The sequence below is a fragment of the Balaenoptera borealis genome (genome assembly GCF_965194805.1).
Source record: "Balaenoptera borealis genome assembly, chromosome: X".
NCBI classification, from domain to species: Eukaryota; Metazoa; Chordata; class Mammalia; order Artiodactyla; family Balaenopteridae; genus Balaenoptera; species Balaenoptera borealis.
Window position 1 is genome coordinate 61,624,523 of NC_138881.1, and position 19,387 is coordinate 61,643,909.

Consider the following 19,387-nt stretch of genomic DNA (forward strand, 5'->3'; position numbering starts at 1 on the left):
TGTTAACAGTTAAAGTGGGGTTTGGAAGAAAGTATTAATTGGTATTATAATTAATTCTTCTCTGCTACATTTACTACTTTTTCATTTATAAAATAAATATTACAGAGGATAATACTTGTAAAGTGCTTAGAACAGTGTCTGGCACACAGAAATAGTACAATATAAGGTGTTTAATAAAAATTAGTGAATTCATATGTGTATGTATTTTGGCAACGAAAGAGCATGATTAAAGGTTACTTACAATAGACCGATGTTCCTCTAGTTCCCCTTCGGGTCCCTCTTCTTGGACAGGGTACTAAAGTTTTTGCAAAATACACCAAAACCATAAAACCTGAACTTCAGCAACCTAATGGCAAGGAATGCTTTTTCATCTCTAATAAGCTTCACCCTTTCATCCTCTGCTTCTCTGTCCTCCAGACCTCTCATTCACTGTCCTTACCTTCCTTTCCCCCTCCTCTGTCCTCTCCAGTCCTTTTCCTTCTCCCTTGCCAAGCCCACTCCAATTTCTCCCAGGCCTTGTCCAAACAGGGCTCTGGCCCCACCTCTCCCTCTCCAGCATTCTGTTAACCCTATCCCCTCCAGCTAGTCAGGACATTCACTGCTCCTTGAGCCTGGACGCCCTCTATTCCCCTTTCCTTGAAGAACCCATCACTGCTTGTCCCTCTCTTTCCTTCTTCCCCTCCCTCTTTTCTTCTCCTTTGTCACATTGCCACCCCTCTCAACCACTCCATGACCTCCCTCCTTCACTTATTTCTAATGGTGGGACCCAGGGCCTCACTGTGATTTTCATGGAGTCTAGGTAGTTTTACCTTCCTGGTCCCTTTTTCTCTATGATATTCATATATACATAAACGAATAATATTTTATATCTCTTTTGGTATAAGACAAAAATAATCTAGGACAGATTATTATATATACATTGTTATTATTATAAGATTCATTTTCTTCTGATTTTAAAACAAATCAGAACATCATTGTAGACTCTTAAAAGTGTAGTGGGCCCTAGGAACAGTGCATACTATACCCAAAGGATAAACCTGATCTGCTAATAACTTCCAACCAAAGCCTCCACCTGGTACTTGAAGGGACAAGGCCATATCCTTAACTCCAATACCCTCAGAAGAAACACAGTGTTTAACATTTGTATTAACTTTATTTTAGAATGAACAAACATAAGGAAAAAGCTTAACTAATCATGTAATTTCCATAAAAGAGAGGAACATTCCAGAAAAGAAAATGCATACTTTAACCCCACTTTGCAGAAGTACATGGCACAATTTATGGATTTAGGGAAAATAGTTTTAACTATACCTCACTGATAAACAATAATACAGCTGGGTTTCTGAGTAGATCACTATATCACATAAAATACAGGAGCCTATAAACAAGTTAACAGTCAATAACAATAAATGTCGTTTTGCTGCAAATATTTATTCTTATGCTAGTAGCTTCTCAAATTACAAATCAAGTGCATTTTAGTATAACTTGCTGCATTTCTATAACAAAGAGTTGAAGGCACAGTTAGTGCAAACAGAATAAAGCCCATTCACCAAGAAGGCTGGGGAACAGGGGCAATCTCACTTTGCTTTTTCCAGGAAAAAAAAAATCTCCAAACAGATATATCTCAGTTATCAGTTCTGGTAATTTATCATGGCTAGAAACTAACAGCAACCTGACAAAAGCCATGAATTCACAATAGCAAGGTTTACATATGCTTAGAGAATTCACTGCCTTCTACATTTCTTTAAAAAGTTTACAAGACTGGAGTGCTAGATGGAATGCATTGTTAAATATATTTGGACATAGTTTTATACTGAGAGTACCAGGAAGAGACAACACTTTAAGACGGTAAGTAACTTATGGTTAAGTTTTGGTTACTGTAAACGCAGGCAGGCTCTTAACCTGGGGGCCCACATACACCAACCTCCCTGCTTCAGCGATCAATATCTTCTGCCTGGGGGTCCAGGCTTTGGCCTTTAGCACCCTCAACAGCAGCCAACCCGTTCTCATGAATGACTTTGTCATAAGCCAGCTCATTACATTCCCTGATCACCCCCTCTTGCTCGGTCTCAAGTGCTTCTCCTGTGAAGTACAGCACAGCTCTAGGGATGACAAAGGTGCGCAAAGTGTGAGCAATGAAGACGTCTTCCTCATCTTCATCAGCATCCAGACCCCACCGGAGAGCACTGAAGAAGTTGAAGAAGGACTCTTGGGGAAATTCCTGGGTCACTGTGCGCATCAGTCCCCAAAACCTGTGCCTCTGCTTCTTCAGGACCGTTTGCACAGTGACGTTCCTTCCCTCCTTCCAGTCTATCTTGCAGCCTATGCAATGCTCCACCGCAGATCCCCTAAAGGGGTGGGGGTCAGAGTAATGCAGCTTAGACTTGAGCGTGTAAGTTTTGGTCAGCACCTCATTTATGAAGTAGTCGTTGGGTTCAAAGTGAAATTCCAGAGTGAAGGCGAGCGGCTCGTCGGGTTTTGAAAACTTGACTTTCACGTCTCGCAAGAGTTTCAGAATGGGCTCGTCATATTTCTGAATCAATGGAAAGATCTCCTCGACGTTCTTTAAAACCGTGAGCCAGAAATCGGGGATCCCTGTAGGCTCCTCTTTCTCTTCGTCCACATTATGTCCCTCGATTCCTCCATACTCCCCAAACACCTCCTCCACATCCTCGAAATCTTCCTCGCAATACTCCTCCAAGTCCTCATACTCCGGATTCTCCTCCGGACCCTGCATCTGAGCATTAGAATAATCTTCCACCTCATTATAATCATAGTCCTCGGCCTTGGACTTCATCTCACACTCCTCTTTCGTGGGCTCGTAGAGCGCATTGATGATCTGGCGTCTCTTTTCCAATAAGGGCCAATAGATGCCGGCAAATTTCCTCTCGATGGAATGAAATTCCCTCAGGTACTTGGCTTCTAGGCCTGCGGATTTGGCCTGAAGCTTTTTGAGAGCGTACACTCGGTACTTAACTGCCAGAGGCAGGCTCTCAGTAAAGTCCTCATCTAAGGAGTACCCCATCAAGGCCTGTGGAGAGGATTCGGCTGCCACTGCGCCGATTAATGGGCCTTCTTCACCGGCTGCACCCTGTTCCCCAAGCCCTTCCATCATTAGCTTTTTCACAGGAAAAGACTCACCGAAGTGGAGTAGACGGCAGTTGGTTGAGACGTGGGCACCGGCGGGGGCTAAGATGGAGGCAGAAACGGAAGCGGTTGAGGCTGCTGCGGAAGCTGGACTGAGGGGGAGGAAGCAGCAGAGGGGCAGGCGGATGCAATACCGGAGCAAGCCTAAGGCTGCAGCCCGAGCAGCCCACTAAATGACCTTTCTCACTAGCTGCCTAAGCAAAAGGAGGAGGTGCCTCAAGCCGATTTCTCAGAGGATGACCCTCTAAACTTTTTGCTTCAAAGCTCACCTTATTTGCTGGGTAGCTGTGATTGACAAGCTCTTGTCCAATGAATGATTAGATCCGTCACACTTCCAGCGCCCCACCCCTTCCCAGCGGCAAGGCTCCAAAATTTCTAGACTGGAGGGGTTGAGGACAATCTAGTAGAGGAGGAGCAGATTGAGACTAACCTAGATCTTTAGTAAACCTGAGAAAACTTTATCTTAGAAGAGCAAAAAGTACAGGCTAGGGGAGTTGTTAGAGGCCTGAAACGTGACTTCCAAGTCTCTCTTATATGGAAAATTAATAGATCTAATACGGATGACCACTAATTGAGTGTTGTTCAATAATCTTTTCTAAAACGTATATGCTTTCTTTTTATCCCATGTTTAACGAGTATTACAGTTAAAAAAATTCCAAAAGAGCTCAAGGTTGCAGCTATAATGTCAACTGATTACAAAAACAAACAAACAATAGGAATGTCTTTAGCCCATTGAGATTATTGCATTATTTTATCTCCTACTGTAAGGACACATGTGCAGGGCGGGAGGGGGAGAGTCTTTTATATTCAAATACACGAAGAAGAGAGAAGGGGGTAAAACACTAAAATATTAACAATGAAGATCTTTAAGCGATGTTGACTCCCCAGAGATTTCTTTTATTTTCTAATTTTGGATTTTCAGAATCTCTATGAACAGTGCACATTCTTTTAAAGTTGTATCAACTCTGATAACATTTACTAGGGAAGAGCGAGATGAGATGGAATGGGGGTAAAGGAGGGTCTATGGTGACCAGTGCCCACAGTTATATGTATGACTAGTTAACACTTAACACCTGAATTATCAATATCCCAGAATACTGCTGCTGAATTGCAAATTACCCTCCCTCCATGCTGGCTGTCTTGGAGGTAAAACAAAAGGATACTCAAATGTGAAGTAATATTCCTAAAAGCAAAACATTTGCCTTGAAATTCTGAGTAAATTGGAAATATTCAATGACTTGGCACTAGGGAAAAAGTTAAAGACATGATAATGTATTAACAAGATGGAATAAATTTCCTACGGTAGGGAAACCAACTAGTTTTTTCTTGTCCATACTTCAATACTGATCACATATAACTTAAAGATTTTGATTTTTAAAGAGTGTTTGTTATTATATTCCAAATTTAACAGTTAACCGTTTTTTGTGTCATAATCACAGAAATAATCATAGAGTGTTAGTGTATTTCTTTCCAGGTTTTTAGATGTGTGTGTGTGTGTGTGTGTGTGTGTGTGTGTGTGTGTTAATTTAGAAAACTGTAAACACTGTATTATTGCAGTGCTTCTTCTCACTCTACCACACAACCTCCCTTTTAGATGATAGGTTTCTAAGGATGGGTGACTGGTTGTTTTATAGTTGATGTGATGCCTGTGCTACTTTCCACACAACCAAATTTCCATTTAAAAAACTTTCTTGATAATAATGAGGGAAAAGAAGAGGATGGGAAGAGGAGAAGAAATGGGAGTAGAAGGAGGAGAAAGAAAACAGGGAAGAAATTCTTCTCATTGGGCTAAAAGACCTATGGTAGAGAGTCACAAAAATTGGAAGGTCCCAGAAGGTGCTTTGTGTAGAGGATGGAGCAAGGAGCTTAAGTAGAAAGTAAAGAAAAGATGTTCCTTCCCTCAGTAAATATTATGTAAATATTTAACCACTACAATTTGTCTGTGTGTGCCTGTGTTTGATTAAAACATATTTCATTTAAAATGGACTGAAGGTAGAAGGTTCAAATAACATATGAAGTTTCAGGCTCATGTGTCAGTCCCATAGTTCTATAATTATGAATCCTACATTGCTTGTTTCTGTTTTTAATTCTATAATTAGAAAATTATTTTTCCTCTTCTGATAAATATAATACAAGCTCATTTTAGAAAATTTAGAAAGTAAGAAACTTGTAGTAGGTAATAAAACCACTAGCAATCTTACCATTCTGAGAGAACTAATGTGAATATATTGATGCCTTCCCTTCTTTTCCTCTTTGGGTGTGAATAACAAATAGAGATTTTGAAAAATTGAGATCACATAGTATTGACTCTTCCATACCTGCCTTTTTTCCCCATTTAGGTTCCTATCAAAAGGATCTTCCCATGTCAATAAATAGTCTTCAGAATTACCATTTTAAAGATTATTCACTGATACTTAAGTGATTTGAATAATTTAATAATAATAAATGAATAAAAATAAAAGATAGAATCATTCATGTGACTTGTTTGCAAATTTCGCTTTATAGCCATATAAGAAGTTTTCAAACCAAAAGGGAAATACCTGATTACATTACACAAAATTAAACATTGCCATGAAGTATCCAATATATACCAGGAACCCAAATTTGTTTTCTTTTTCCTAATCTCTCCTATGTACACACACACACCACACACACACACCTCTAACTTGCATAGACAAAGTGTAAAAGGTGACAAAGACTCTCTCTTTGACCAAACTTTAGACAATTTCCTCTAAGCCCTCTTTTTGACTAGGCCTTTTCAAAATTGTCCTCAAGCTTACCTGGTTTGATTTTAGTAAGAATCCTGCTAAGCCAGTTTAGAGAGAACCCTCCTACCCTTGATATCTGATCAAATTCCTCACCCCCCCACCATCCCCCAGGTGATAGCTGATCACCCTGGCCTGTCTTCAGCAAGAATCCTTTTAGATCAGTTTAGCAAGAATTACTCCTATCCTTGATGTCTTCTGTTAGTAATTTTCCATCCACTTACCCCTCCAACCTGCTCCTTGGCTATAAATCCTCACTCGTTCTTGTACTTGGAGTTGAGCCAGATCTCTCTCCCCTATTGTAACAGTCTTAATACCTATCACGATAGTCCTGAATAAAGTCTTCCTTACCATTTTAATGAGTGTCAGATTAATTTTTCTTTAACAAAGGTTAAATAACACAGAGCCAGTAGTTGCTACACCTGGAGTTGTGGAATTTGGAGTAATTTCAATGCTTTGTTTTTCTATTCATTTATTAGTATTTCCTAACTATATTTTCACAATTCATATTCAATTTGCATAATTAGAGACATGAATAAATAAATGTATGAATAAATGAATGAATTAGAGGAGAATAAAGAAGAAGCCCAAGTCTTTCCAATAGTAAACAACTCATCTCCCTGCAGAAAGAGCTCAACTCACCAGAGAGATTCAGGTAGTTTGGCCACAGTAAAATAATCTGCTACTTTCAGTGTCTTCTGTCCATAGCAGGCCCCAGTTAGCTTACACTTTTTCTTTGGAAATATGGCTTAAGTATCTTGCACACCCTAAGGATTTCAAAACACTCGCTGCCCATCATCTAATTTCTAGATGACAAGTAGACTAAAATTTTTGGACGTCTATCATCCTAGAAATGTTACCAGCTGGCTTCAACTTTGAGAAAGGAAACTTGTTTTCAGAAAATTAAGAAGGCTAAGACACATATTCTCATGATATCCAAATGCAATGACGGAAACACAAATAACACTATTGAACTGTTTCTGTTTAAACTTACAGTTCTAGTTGCAATGACTATATTGTCCCAAATGAAAACATGACTTATGCACATTATAATTATACACAAAGTAGTTAGAAAAGTTTTTTATTTGGCATGAAGTAACAATTCAATAACTACTGCTCTTTCCTTGAAAAAGTTTCTTCCCCTAAATTTCCATAAGGACAAATACAAATTACCAATTTCCAAACAGTGCAGGTTGCTTTAGCTTATCTTTCATTTAACTATGGAAAATTATGCCTCTTTTATAAATATCATGGAACTTTAATTAGCTGACAATAAAAGTCCTACATAGCCCTATAATATTTCTAATTTTAAAAGAATGGAATAAAATCAGAAAAACAGGTTGACAAGTATTGGATGCACACTTTCTGGCAGTTTATTTTTTATCTATCTATGTCTGTCTGTCTATCTATCTATCTAGACACACCCTTTAGCTGTGTGGCACATGAAAGTAGATACTCCAAACATGGGGCAAATTAAATCACATGAATCTATTTCAAAATATTAAGTTTAGAGAAATTAATCCATGGGTTTCCAAAAAAACCAAAATCTCCAGTGAATTGACTAAATTGTCTTCTGATGACAACATAGCTGATACAAATATGTCCCCCTTGGAATCTGCATAACAGAATGAAGGAAATGGAAAGTCAATGAGGCCCTAGGTTTGGCTTCTTTATGCATAGATGTCAAGTGCTTTCACTGGGCTTTTAAATCCCCAGTATACTCATACCACCTCACCACCAAAAACAACTATCCCACTAATTGACCTCCCAATAAAATCCTCTAAAAAATAAACAAATGGACATTTGTTTCCACAGACAAAGTCACACCAGTCTTACATCTTACATAGATTATGTTTAATGGATGTTCCTATTATTAAACACATACGAATAAAAAATGAAAACTCTATTACTTACAAATTTAGCTAATTTATCATGTTATAACTTCCCTGTCCTTTATGGCCTTACTATCATTTAAAGTCAAAATGAACTTTTAGAAAATAAAAGACCATTTATTTCTAACTTACAGATAGAAACTACTTATTTTTCCAAAATCACCCCCAATCTTTTTCAAAGTGTGTTTTATAAATGCCGTTTTGTTTGGAGCTTGAGAATTTTATTGTAAAATCTTCACAGCATATTTTCTCCTCTAGCTTCTCCACCTGGAAAATGATGCCTTGGGTCATAAGGTCAATCCGTAGTAATACTGGAAATAAATCACTGATCTCTTGAGTCCCTTCCTATGTTCTATTTAGACAAGTTAAATTTATAAAAATCATCTAGGAAAATTTATCAAAATAATTCCAAATACAGGAAAAATTGCTACATAGCATAAATCTGAAAAAAGAAAAGCAGCTACTGACACCAGGAGCTGGTCTGGCACACAAGTAGTTCTTGGTGCTCTCCTGTTGAATATAAATAATCTTACACCACCAACATAAGAGAATGCCACTCTGTGACCATAATGAACCGAGATAAAAAGGACACACTTAGTAATAGTGTCTGAACACAGAAAAATACATGGACATTTTCCAAAGCACAAAAATGACCGAACATGCCCCTATCCTGGCCAACATGAGTAAATGATGTTACTTTACCAATTAGTTTTTGCCTCATTTTAATCGCCCTTATTTTTAGATAACACATTTTAAAAGTATGAAGTCATAGAATTGCCTCCACCTCCTGACATCACCCAATCCAGAGTAAAGCCTAGCTTGCTTAAATCTTCTCCCTAATCACCTAAAACAAATGCAAATCCTATAATAAATCCTTTTGAACATCCATTGTATGAGGGTGTTCAAGACAACTCAGACTTTTGCTACTGATCATAGGACTCAGCATATAGTCATAGTTACAGCCAAAATGTATTATAGTAAAGGATACAAATCAAAATCAGCAAAGGGAATAGGCCTATGAGTCAAAGGCTAGAGGAGACCAAGAGCTTCCAAGAGTCTTTTTTGAGGGATGTCTCACCATACGCACTTAATTTCCCCAGTAATGAATTTCTCCAGCAGTGAGCTGGGAAGCTCACTAGAGACTGAGTGACCAAGGTTTTTATTGGAGGTTGGTCATGTAGGCCCCTAATGTGGCCTTCCATAGGGGACTTTCTGCCCCAGTCTGGTCCAATTAATTCAGTTTAGTCCTTGGTTTTTTAAGAAGACTGTCTGAATGTGATCAGTTCCAAACAGTTTTGCTTGTCCATGACACCAGATCATCTGCTTTGTGAGTGTGAAGGACATCTGGAGGTGCTCTGCATGGAAAATGTAGCAGGATACCCCCTGCTGTCTCATAGTCAGCATGGTCAGGTGTGAACTTAGGCTCCATAGTCAGTTTGAATTCAAAACACTCTGAGCAACTGAGAAGATAACATTGGTGCTTTTATTGAGGGGAGGGAAGGTTTCAGGTACAGCTCTGAAAAACAAAGGTCTCTAATTTCTTATCCATCCACCCATCCCCAACCCCACTCTCATGTTTCCCTGGGTACCTGTATTTTTTTCTGGGTTATTATAAAATCAGTGTGTCTTATTCAGTAATCATAATTTACATTTCTCCCATATTTTCATCTCATCCAGACCATTCACCTGGATGAGTTTTATGAAAGAAGAACAAAAACATTTTCACAGAAAAACAATTTTATGTGACTTAACCAGATCATGTTCTGACCAAATCCTTAATTTTCAAAAAAATTCAAAGTGTGTTTATATAATGTTTAATCAATTTGTCCTGATCATTTATCCAGTGAGAAGCCACAAAAAGAGCAATGCCATTCTGGAGACATCTGTATTGAATAAACAAAGTACTTTACTAAGGTGTGAGTACCAAGAGAAAGGTGAGAGAAGTAGAGTCAGGCTACCAGTCTACTGTTGCAAAGTGCAACTAATCCAGAAAGTCAAACACTGCAAGCCATCAACATCCAGCTGTGGATTAAAAATGTTGCCTACCATATAAGTAAACAAAAGATGTTGCAGCCATCAAGCCATCAGCACTGCAGCCACCTACTATACCCAGAGGGGCTTCAGGATGGAGAAAAGCAGGATACTCGCCCTAGGTAGTTAAGATGCATAACAAAGGAATGATTTCAATTAGCTCAAACTCTTGCATCTTCCCATACATAGAAGAGCACTAAATTCATTAACTTGAGATGTCTGGTTTTCTTTAATTAACAGTAATCTGTTGATGTTCCGACTACCTGGTTTTTGTTGCAAAAACCCTTATACATCCTGGCTCCTCCCTTACCTTGTCAGAGCAGTCCTTCGGAGCTATCTGAGAGGCTGTCTTCTGGGCTTAAGTCCTCAGTTTTGTCTGCCAAAGAAACCCCATAATTCTCAACTTTAAGGTTGTGCATTTTTTCAGTTGACACAACCATCTCCACTAAAGGGTCAAATGTCCAATCTGTCATGAGTAGGTAGAGGAATCACAGTCCTGTGCTATGCCCTACTCCAACTTGCAGCTTTCAACTTTAATAACAAGTTAAGAATGCAATGATTTCTGTGTGTGTGATACGAACATACCTCAATAAAGTGGTTTCTTTTAAAAATGCAACTAGTCTCCGTGTAAGAAATAAAGAGTCATTCAATAGCTCAATTTTAGGAGGTCCCATTAGATGATAAGCCCTTTTCTGTGGGCATTTTTATGTTACCCAAATGGTCCACCCAACATCCAGGATATTTTCATAGTTGATGGCCCCACAGAGGGGTGTTCTGAATCTGCAACATGCAAAAAATCCTCAACAAAATACTAGTAAACAGAATCCAACAGCACATTAAAAGGATCATACACCATGAACAAGTGGGGTTTATTCCAGGAATGCAAGGATTCTTCAATATACGCAAATCAATCAACGTGATATACCACATTAACAAATTGAAGGAGAAAAAACATATGATCATCTCAATAGATGCAGAGAAAGCTTTCGACAAAATTCAACACCCATTTATGATAAAAGCCCTGCAGAAAGGAGGCATAGAGGGAACTTTCCTCAACATAATAAAGGCCATATATGACAAACCCACTGCCAACATCATCCACAATGGTGAAAAACTGAAACCATTTCCACTAAGATAAGGAACAAGACAAGGTTGCCCACTCTCACCACTATTATTCAACATAGTTTTGGAAGTTTTAGCCACAGCAATCAGAGAAGAAAAAGAAATAAAAGGAATGCAAATCGGAAATGAAGAAGTAAAGCTGTCACTGTTTGCAGATGACATGATACTATACATAGAGAATCCTAAAGATGCTACCAGAAAACTCCTAGAGCTAATCAATGAATTTGATAAAGTAGCAGGATACAAAATTAATGCACAGAAATCTCTTGCATTCCTATACACTAATGATGAAAAATCTGAAAGTGAAATTAAAAAAACACTCCCATTTACCATTGCAACAAAAAGAATAAAATATCTAGGAATAAATCTACCTAAGGAGACAAAAGACCTGTATGCAGAAAATTATAAGACACTGGTGAAAGAAAGTAAAGATGATACAAATAGATGGAGAGATATACCATGTTCTTGGATTGGAAGAATCAACATTGTGAAAATGACTATACTACCCAAAGCAACCTACAGATTCAGTGCAATCCATATCAAACTACCACTGGCATTTTTCACAGAACTAGAACAAAAAATTTCACAATTTGTATGGAAACACAAAAGACCCCGAATAGCCAAAGCAATCTTGAGAACGAAATATGGAGCTGGAGGAATCAGGCTCCCTGACATCAAACTATACTACAAAGCTACAGTAATCAAGACAGTATGGTTCTGGCACAAAAACAGAAATATAGATCAATGGAACAGGATAGAAAGCCCAGAGATAAACCCACACACATATGGTCACCTTATCTTTGATAAAGGAGGCAAGCATATACAGTGGAGAAAAGACAGCCTCTTCAACAAATGGTGCTGGGAAAACTGGGCAGGTACATGTAAAAGTATGAAATTAGAACACTCCCTAACAAGATACACAAAAATAAACTCAAAATGGATTAAAGACCTAAATGTAAGGCCAGACACTATCAAACTCTTAGAGGAAAACATAGGCAGAACACTCTATGACATAAATCATAGCAAGATCCTTTTTGACCCAGCTCCTAGAGAAATGGAAATAAAAACAAAAATAAACAAATGGGACCTAGTGAAACTTAAAAGCTTTTGCACAGCAAAGGAAACCATAAACAAGACCAAAAGACAACCTTCAGAATGGGAGAAAATATTTGCAAATGAAGCAACTGACAAAGCATTAATCTCCAAAATTTACAAGCAGCTCATGCAGCTCAATAACAAAAAAACAAACAACCCAATCCAAAAAGGGCAGAAGATCTAAATAGACATTTCTCCAAAGAAGATATACAGATTGCCAACAAACACATGAAAGAATGCTCAACATCATTAATCATTAGAGAAATGCAAATCAAAACTACAATGAGATATCATCTCACACTGGTCAGAATGGCCATCATCAAAAAATCTAGAAACAATAAATGCTGGAGAGGGTGTGGAACAAAGGGAACACTTTTGCACTGTTGGTGGGAATGTAAATTGATACAGCCACTATGGAGAACAGTATGGAGGTTCCTTAAAAAAATAAAAATAGAACTACCATACAACCCAGCAATCCCACTACTGGGCATATACCCTGAAAAAACCATAATTCAAAATTAGTCATGTACCAAAATGTTCATTGCAGCTCTATTTACAATAGCCAGGACATGGAAGCAACCTAAGTGTCCATCATCGGATGAATGGATAAAGAAGATGTGGCACATATATACAATGGAATATTACTCAGCCATAAAAAGAAACGAAATGGAGTTATTTGTAGTGAGGTGGATGGAGTTAGAGTCTGTCATACAGAGTGAAGTAAGTCAGAAAGAGAAAAACAAATACAGTATGCTAACACATATATATGGAATCTAAGGGAAAAAAAAAAAAGGTCATGAAGAACCTAGTGGCAAGATGGGAATAAAGACACAGACCTACTAGAGAATGGAATTTAAGATATGGGGAGGGGGAAGGGTAAGCTGTGACAAAGTGAGAGAGTGGCATGGACATATATACACTACCAAATGTAAAATAGATAGCTAGTGGGAAGCAACCGCATAGCACAGGGAGATCAGCTTGTTGCTTTGGGATAGGGAGGGTGGCAGGGAGGGAAATGCACGAGGGAAGAGATATGGGAACATATGTATATGTATAACTGATTCACTTTGTTATAAAGCAGAAAGTAACACACCATTGTAAAGCAATTATTCTCCAATTAAGATGTTTAAAAAATAAATAAATAAATAAATCTGCAACAGTATCAGAGTCTGTGTTCTCCTTTTTGAGTGGAGCAATTTCTTCCAGTTTTAGTTCAGCATAGTTAATGCTGAGACTGAAGCAGTTCACAGCAAAGAGTATTAGGTTTCAGATATAGAGTTAAGTACAGGCAATTAGCATTTGTGAATTCAGGATTCCAACCAAGGAAGAGACTTTTCTTCGGCATCAGAAAACAAGCTGTGTTGCAGGACCATAGAGTTGTGTTCCAAGTTCAAGGGTCAAGCAAGGCTTTGCAAAGCCCTTTTTATCTTGTCAGGCTTAGAATCCAAATTGACCTCAAAAGTGCACACATCAGGACAAAATTTCAACAGACTCTAATGGTCAGACATTTGATTTCCACAAGGGCTTATTAGCTGACTAAAAACTCATTTTTAGAAAAATATAGAGGAACAAGGATAAGAGTGACATTGAAACATCTCTTCAAAAACCGTTAAAATAAGAAGAAAGTAGAGTGAGATATATAAATTGTTGAAAGAAAAAAATCACCCCAAATCCACCAACCTAGAACTTTGTTAGCAAAATTAACATTCAAAAATGAAGGAAAAATAAAAACTTTTCTCAGGCAAACAAAAATTGAAGGAATTTGTCACCAGTAAACTTGCCTTGCAATAAGTGCTAGAAAACGTTCTCCAGAGAGAATGAAAATGATATAGCTCAGTAACCTGTCCTATATAAAGATAGAGTGTTTAAGAAGGAATAAATAAAGGTGAAATAAAACCATTTGTTTTTCTTATTATTAATTGATTTAACAGATAACAGTTTGTTTAAAATAATAATAGCTACAATGTATTGGGTGATTATAGGTTATGGAAAAGTGAAATGAATGACAGCATAATAAAGAATGATAGGGAAGAATTGGAACACTGTTACATAGTACCTGAACTATCTATGAAACAGTATAATGTTATTTGAACATAGACCTAAATTAGTTGTAAATGTATATTGTAAACTCTAGGGCAAACACTAAATTAAAATAAATAGAATTATAATAGATATGTTGAAAGGAGAGAATATGGAATCACATAAAAAGCCCAATTAAACCACATAAGGTTAAAGGTGAGTGGAAGACAAAGAAAAAAAAAAAGAAACAAAGAACAAGGAGAGTGAATAGAAAGCAGCTACACGTATGGTACATATTATTTCAACCATATCAATAACCACTTTAAATATGAATTGTTTAAAAACACTCTCTTAGTCTTTTTGGGTTACTATAAGAAAAGTAGGGACTTCCCTCGTGGTCCAGTGGTAAAGAATCTGCCTTCCAATGCAAGGAGCGTGGGTTCAATCCCTGGTCAGGCAACCGAGATCCCACACGCAGTGGGGCAACTAAGCCCACATGCCACAGCTACTGAGGTCGTGCGCCTCAATGAGAGAGCCTGCATGGTGCAAACTACAGAGCCCACACACTCTGGAGCCCACATGCCACAACTAGAGAGAGAAAACCCATACACCACAACTAAAGGGAAGCCTGCACGCCACAATGAAAGGTCTCACATGCCTCAACAAAGATCCCACGTGCTGCAACTAAGACCCAACACAGCCAAAAAAAAAAAAGAAAATAAATATTTTTTAAAAAACATCCATTGATAGTTCTTAATTCAATCTTAACAAAAAAAAAAAAAAGAAAAGAAAAGTATGATAAACTGGGTGGATTATAAAAACAAACATTTATTTCTCACAGTTGTGGAGGCTGTAAGTCCAAGATCATGGTACTGGAAGATTTGGTGTCTGGCAAGAGCATGCTTCCTGGTCCATAGGTGGACATCTTTTCACTGTAACTTCATGTGGTGGAAGGGACAACTGACTTTTCTCAGACCACCTTTATAAGGGCACTAATTTAATTCATGAGGGCTCTGAAATCCCAAACAAAATCCCAGCAAGTTATATTGTGGATATTGACAAACTTATTCTAATATTGATATGAAATGACAAAATAGACAACACAATGCTGAAAAAGAACAAAGTTGGATAATGGATATTGCCCATCTTTAAAATATGAGATAAAGCTACAGGTAACAATTTCTGTAAAAAATGCCATTGAGATTTTGATGGGGATTATACTGAATTTGTAGATTGCTTTGGGTTGTATAGACACTTAAACAATATTAAGTCTTCCATTCCATGAACACAGGATGTATTTCCATTTCTTTGTGTCTTCTTTAATTACTTTCAGCAATGTTTTATAATTTTCAGCATACAAATTTTCTCCTCCTTTGTTAAGTTTATTTCTAAGTATTTTATTCTTTTTGGTACTACTGTAAATGAGATTGTTGTCTTAATTTCCTTTTCAGAAAGTTTCTTATTAGTGCATAGAAACACAACCAAATTTATGTTAATTTTGCATCTTCACCTTTGCTAAATTTTTTATTAGTTTTATCAATTTTTTTGTGGAGTCTAGGGTTTTCTACATAAGATCACATCATCTGCAAACATATAATTTTTACTTCCTCCTTTGCAATTTGGTTGCCTTTTCTTTCTTTTTCTTGTCTAATTGCTTGGGCTAGAACTTCCAGTGCTATTTTGAATAGGAGTGATGAGAAAAGGAGCACTCTTTCCTTGTACCAGATCTCAGAGGAAAAACTTTTAAGTTTTTCCCTGTTGAGTTTGATATTAGCTGTGGGCTTGTTATATATGGCTTTTATTATGTTGAGATACGTTTTCTCTATACCCAGTTTGTTGAGAGTTTTTATTATGAATGGATATTGAATTTTGCCAAATACTGTTTCTGCATTTGTTGAGATATCATGTGATTTTTATCCTTCATTTTGTTAATGTTGTGTATAGCATTAACTGATTTGCTTATGTTGAACCCTCCTTGCATCCCAGAGATAAATCTCACTTGACTGTGGTGTGTGATCCTTTTAATGTGCTATTGAATTTGGTTTGCTAGTATTTTGTTGAGGATTTGTACATCTATGTTCATCACGGTTATTGGTCTGTAGTTTTACTTTCTTGTGATGTCTTTGTCTGGCTTTGGTGTCAGGGCAATGCTAAACTTGTAAAATGAGTTTGGAAATGTTCCCTCATTTTCAATTTTTGGAAGAATTTGAGAAGGATTGGCATTAATTATTGAAATGTTTGTTAGAATTCACAAGTGAAGCCATCTGGTCTTGGACTTTTCTTTGTTGGGAGGTTTTTCACCTATGATTCATATGGAACCAAAAAAGACCCCAAATAGCTAAAGCAATTTTGAACAAGGAAAACAAGGCTGGACGTATCACACTTCTTCATTTCAAAATATACTACAAAGCCACAGTAGTTAAGACAGTGTGTACTGGAATAAAAACAGACATACAGACCAATGCAACAGAATAGAAAGCACAGAAATAAACCCACAGATATAGTCAACTGATCTTCAACAAAGGATCCCAAAAATACACAATGGGGAAAGACTAGCTTCTTCAACAATGTTGGGAAAACTGATATCTACTTGGAGAAAAATTGTATTGGACCCCTACCTTACATGATACACAAAATACAACTCGAAAGGGATTAAAGACTTAAACAGAAAACCAGAAACTGTAAAACTCATTGAAGAAAACATAGGAGAAAAACTTTTTGACATTCGTCTTGGAAGTGATTTCTTTGCCACAGGCTATGACACCACAAGCACAGGAAAAAGCAAAAATCAACAAATGGGATTGCATCAAACCAAAAATCCTGTGCACAACAAAGGAAACAATCAACTGAGTGAAAATACAACCTACTGAATGGAAGAAAATATTTTCAAACCATACATCTGGTAAGGGATTAATATCCAAAATACATGAGGACTTATACAACTAAAAACAAAGTAAGGTGGTAAGGGAGAAAGTTAGGGACAAAAAAGTATGACATACAGGAAACAACAAAATAGCAAAATCTAAGCTATTTTCCTAACAGTAATTATTTCATGTAAATGGATTAAACTCCTCAATGAAAGAAGCACAGTTTGGCAGAATGGATATAAAAAAATGATCCCACTATATGCTGACTGTAAAGACTCTCTTTATATCTAAAGACATACTTAGGTTGAAAGTAAAATAGTCTAAAACATATTCCATGCGTATAATAACTAAAAGAAAGCAGGGTACCTATATTAATATCAGATAAAAGAGACATTAATTTAAAAAATGTTTCAAGAGACACAAAAGGAAGGGTCTTATATATCAATAAAAGGGTCAATTCACCAAGAAGATAAAACAAACATATATATATAACCAGAACTCTAAATAAATATGACAGTGGTGTCATTGAAGAAATAGATAGTTCTATAGTAATAGTAGGAATCGTCTTAAAACCCTACCTTCAATAATAACACCAGACAGAAGATTAATAAAGAAATAGAGGACTTGAACAACACTATAAACCAATTGCATGTAATAAGCTTATATAGAACACTTCACCCAACAAGAAGCAGAACATACTTTTTCTTAAGTGTACATGGAAGAGTCTCTAGTATAGCTCTTATGTAAGGACACAAAACAAGTCTTAGTAAATTTAAAAAGATAGAAATCACACAAACTATCTTTTCCAATCACAATGGAATGAAACAAAAAATAAAACCAATAGGAGAATGAAAAGGGAAATACACAAATATGTGGATATTAAACAATATACTCTGTAAAAAATGGGTCAGAGAAGAAATCATAAGGGAAATTAGAAAATATCTTGAGACAAATGAAAATGAAAAGACATTCCGAAATTTATGGGATGGATTAAAGCAGTGCTAAGAGGGAATTTATTGCTTTAAATGCTTACTTTACAAAAAGAAGAGCTATCTCAAATCAATGACTTAACATTACATCTAAAGGAATTTGAAAAAGAACTAACTAAAACTAAAACTGGCAGAAGGAAATAAAGATTAGTGCAGAGATAAAGTATTGAAGGAAAAAAAACAGAGAAAATCAATGAAACCAAAAGTTGGACTTTAAAAAAAATCAATAAAATTGACAAAACTTCAGGTAGGCTGAATAAGAAAAAAAAGAGACAATACTCACATTACTAAAATTATAATAAAAATGAAAGAGAGGACTTTTGACTACCAATTTTATAGGAATTAACAAGATTATAAGAGAATTCTATGAACAATGATACATCAACCAATTAGATAACCCAGATGAAATGGACAAACTCTTAGGGGTATATAACATACCAAGACTGAATCATGAAGTACTAGAAAATCTGAATAGACCTATAACCAGAAAGGAGATTGAATCAGTACTCAAAATCTTCCCAATGAAGAAAAGTCTAGGACCGGATATCTTCACTGGTGAATTCTACCACACATTTAAAGAAATAATACCAATCCTTCTCAAACTCTTCTAAAAAATTGAAGAGGAGGAAACACTTACTAACTCACTTTAGCAGGACAGCTTTACTCTGATACCAAAGAAAGACAAAAACACTACAAGAAGAGAAAACTACAGACCATTATCCCTTATAAATATTGATGCAAAAATCCTCAACAAAGTACCAGCAAAGTGAATTCAGCAATGTTAAAAGGATTATACACCATGACCCAGTGGGATTTAATCCTCAAAATGCAAGTGTTGGCCTGAAACAGACTACCAGATATTTCTCCAGGAAATATGGATTTATTCAGGATCAGCAGAGAATTGCAATTCAGCATCTGCAACCATGGTGAGCCATATGCAAGTCCACACACGGCAAGGAAAAGAGAAGGCTTTAATAAGGAGAAAAAAGAAGGTTAGGAGGGCTATAGTAAACAAAGAGTCCATGGCTTTTCATTGCCTGACACCTTGCCAGGAAAAAAAAGGAGTCTTTCTTCTTCCTGTTGAACTCAGTTATTGTCACAAGGCATGAGAACGCCCCTTCTGGTCTCCCAAATCTATTTAATTTAGGTTTCTGTTCATTAATTTTTCACACCAGGATGGTTCAACATATAAAAATAATCAGTGTTATACACTACATTAACAGAATGAGGAAAAAACTCACATGATCATCTCAATTTATGAAGAAAAAGCATTTGACAAAATTCAATACACTTTCATGTTAAAAAAAAACACTCAACAAACTAGGAATAGAAAGCAATTACTGGAATATATATTATGGGTATAATGAAAAGCCCACAGCAAACATCATAGTGTTGGAAGACTGAAAGCTTTTCTTTTAACATCAGGAACAAGATAAGGATGCTCACTTTCACCTCTTCAA

At 36.7% G+C, this 19,387-nt stretch overlaps 1 pseudogene across 1 annotated transcript; it reads right to left on the reverse strand.

Annotated features, from left to right (window-relative positions):
* Nucleotides 1-1,133: 1,133 nt before the first annotated feature.
* Nucleotides 1,134-3,276, reverse strand: LOC309620609 (nucleosome assembly protein 1-like 2 pseudogene; annotated as a pseudogene). The gene has a single exon. The product of its transcript is annotated as a nucleosome assembly protein 1-like 2 pseudogene (transcript).
* Between the last annotated feature and the right edge of the window lie 16,111 nt (nt 3,277-19,387).